Below are 3,743 nucleotides of genomic sequence, written 5' to 3' on the forward strand. Positions count from 1 at the left end.
AATAACATTCAGAGACTTGAAAATTGGCTAAAATGAATTCTGAATGCAAGTTTCTCCTGAAAAAGTTTGGGGTCAATTGAATAAAAAATTTGCGTAATTAGATAAAAAGTGGTCGTGACTACAAAGCGTGACTAATTTGTACATTCACGCTTTTCACAAAAACATGCCTGGCTCGGAAACTAATTCAAACTGTATTGAACCACGGGGGTAAAAAAAAACAAAACTATAAAGAGCTATAAAACTAATTTTTGAAGACGCGGACATTTGGTTACGTTTTAGAAGTTTAAAGTTTTTGGAAGCGATTGCCTTCAGATAAACGAAACGTGAGAATTTGGGCCGTGTATCTAATTTGCATAATATTTTAACCCGGTCGATAGGCCGGCGTCGTCAAAATCAGGATTGGACTGGATCACGGATCGGATCACGGACCAGATCACGGACCGGATCACGGATCGCATCACGGATCGGATCACGGATCGGATTAAGGAAAAAAATTCAAAATTCAAAATTCAAGATTCAAAATTCAAAATTTTGTTGAGCAAATTACACTAGAGTGACTACTGTGAGCAGAACGTTTTATTTAATTTAGGTGTGATATTCCTTTATTCTTTTATAATATCAAGCCAACTGGGAGCTGGTCACAGATGAATTTTTTTCAGGCTGTTGAGTTTTGATTGCGATGATCAATGACGTCTTCATATCTTTCTCCGCAGTTCAACTATATGATATTTCGTATATTCACTTGCACTCTTCACCATCTACGGGTATATTACGAACTCACAATGTGACCAGTTCCCAGTTAGTTTGATAGCTCAGTTGGTAGAGCACTTTCAGGCTTTAATTTCACAACTGCTTAAGTTGTCTGATTGCGATGATCAATCATGTCTTCATATATTTCTCCGCAGTTCAGATAAATGATATTTCGTATATTCACTTGCATGAAAGGTAAACTGTCATAAAACGAGTCAGTATGGTAATAATAGGACGAACGTATGAATCGAAACACAAAAACAAAAAACACTAAAAAAAATAAACACCTGATGATTTCCAACAATTTCCGTTTTTGAGACAAGTCTATACTTACTCACAAGATGTGAGTTTGGAATACGATATTTCGCACTGGAATAAAACGAAAATAACCATATGTATTTCAAGGAAATATAGCCGTTTTACGAAAAATTATAGGAATAACATCGATAGTGTGAACGATAACGCAACCCGAGAATAAACAACATTTTGGGAGTTACGTCACGATTTTTAGAGTCATTTTTTAGGGTCGTAAAGAGTTACCTTTAAATAAAATAAAACGTTAAAATGATAATATTCTAGGATAGAAAACACTTAAGAGGCAAGAGCAAATCAAAACGAAATGAGGATCGTTAAGGATGGCAAAGATTAACGAGGACTGCAAATGACGAACTTGAAAAACTAGGCTAGTTTTTTCGAGATGCGCAAATCGTGAGGTAGCTCCTTTAAAGCAAGTCATGTCCTTAAGCTTTCGTACGTAAGTTTTCTCATTAACTGTAACGTCAACTGTAACGCTCACATCTGACACGAAAATGTAGCCGAGAATTAGCTACTGATACTAACAACAATTTCAAAAGCGAGAATGAGAGGTTCACGCAAGCTTCGAGCCAACTAACGTTCAAATATAACTACATCTGCCTGTTCATTACAATTTAAATTCGTCGTAAATTAGGCGCTTATGTGGCTTTTTAAATGACCTCTTGTCATTCTCTGTAATTAACATGTCATTGCGTCAAATTCGGGGTTCTTATTTTCATTTAACATATTTCAGTTTTCAACTTTTATTTTTTATTTATTATTATCTTATAAACAATTTAATTTTTTTTTCGATTTTTTTTTTAGTTAAAACTTTTTTTTTTTTCTGTGATCCGGTCCGCGATCCGATCCGTGATCCGATCCGTGATCCGGTCCGTGATCCGATCCGTGATCCAATCCGTGATCCGATCTGTGATCCGGTCCGGTCCGGTCCGATCCTGGTTTTGTCGACGGCGTTGAAAGCGTGAATGTACAAATTAGTCACGCTTTGTAGTCGCGACCACTTTTATCTAATTACGCAAATTTTTTATTCAATTGACCCCAAACTTTTTCAGGAGAAACTTGCATTCAGAATTCATTTTAGCCAATTTTCAAGTCTCTGAATGTTATTGTGAGTTTTTATACTGACAAGGTGTCCCCACGCGGGATTTTCCCGTGGTTTTCCTTAGACGTCATGGGAAACTTGATACGCGGGAAAATACGTGATATGCGTGTGATCAACTGAGTACATTTGTAAATTTGTCATTTTCAACGGTAAAATAATGCGTGACGTAATGTAAAGGTCCCCTTTCTACGAGGGATGATTACCGCCAAAATTAAGTTTGGGAATGAGTTATGCAGTTTGCAATGCGGTTTTTAATGTTTTCACTGGTGTTTTTGATGTTACGAATTGTGTTTAACGTATTCTGGGGTTTATTCTCGGGAGAGCGAGACCATGGGTTGTTTTTGTTTACTTTTCATTGCGACGGTGTTTACATTAGCCTGATTGAAGGATCTCTATCTCCAAAATGTACTTCAGAAAAGTAACCGAAAAGAACTTAACTCGCTGTAGAATGTGGATTGCCTGTCAAAGATAGACTATATTTTTTTCGAGCTCAGTGAATTTTATTTCTGAATTCAAGTAGATATACTGACACATGTAACAGAAACAAGTGTCACACCACACACCTACAGTTACATGAAGGGTGCTGTTTCTCCTGTAAGGAAATTACTTTGAGTGCCTTCCAAGTTTGAAAATAAATTTAATAAGTGTGGAAAGTAACAAAATGTGGCAAAATATACCTGACACACTTTGCTTTCAACTGTCGACTTCCGGCATGAAGCGTATCGGTTTTACTAGATTTACTAGCACCTGTTAGAATTTATATAATTAATTTAACTCCTTAGCTGTGCAGAGAAATATCTCTTAATGTTTTTAGAGCTGAGAAACAAACAAATTGGAGTCACTGATACCATTACAGGATTCCAATCGGCTCCTCAAACAGCAGCTTATGGCCCCAGAGTGCTCCAGTTAGCTTGAGCTGTCACGTACTTCAGAGGAATGTGATCATGAATATTTCACAGAGGCCAAATATTTTTTTCGTCAGAAACATAGCACTATAATAAGGTTTAACTGTGACTACATGTTTGTCGACATGCAACGTTGCCCACCGGAGATATTTGCAATTTAAAAAGACTAATTTGTGGTTTCTTAAAATTGTTGCGTGACATGGTTAATTTTCAAATGTTCTAGATTGGCGAGAATAATTTCAAATCACTCCAACTTTGGACCTTTGATTGCTTAAGGCTTAAAAAATTGTTGGATGAAACAAGATGAAAATCCATCGCATTCTGTTAGTGTAAGAAATCTTTGTTGGAAGTGCAATTTTAGAGCTAATTTCGGGGTTTTATCCCTGGTATTTGATGTGAAAGCCCTAATACCCCAGGGATTGACCGGGAGCCCGAGCTACTTTGGACTCTTGAATAACTTAATGACCTTAATCATCTGTGAAAGTTTGAGAGAAATCGGTGAGATGGCATGTGTCACGTCTGCCTGGTCCTCTCGTAGACAGACTCTTAAAATTGCTTATAATTTTCCATCCTCAAAAATATTGTGATCATCGTATTGTTTACATTTCGTGAATATATCTCACAAGAAAAGCTAAACGTCCAGCAATTTGAAATTTGTACATGTCCATAGA

The sequence above is a fragment of the Orbicella faveolata genome, unplaced genomic scaffold, assembly GCF_042242905.1.
Source record: "Orbicella faveolata isolate gen_17 unplaced genomic scaffold, um_ofav_v1 contig_24, whole genome shotgun sequence".
Taxonomy (NCBI): domain Eukaryota; kingdom Metazoa; phylum Cnidaria; class Anthozoa; order Scleractinia; family Merulinidae; genus Orbicella; species Orbicella faveolata.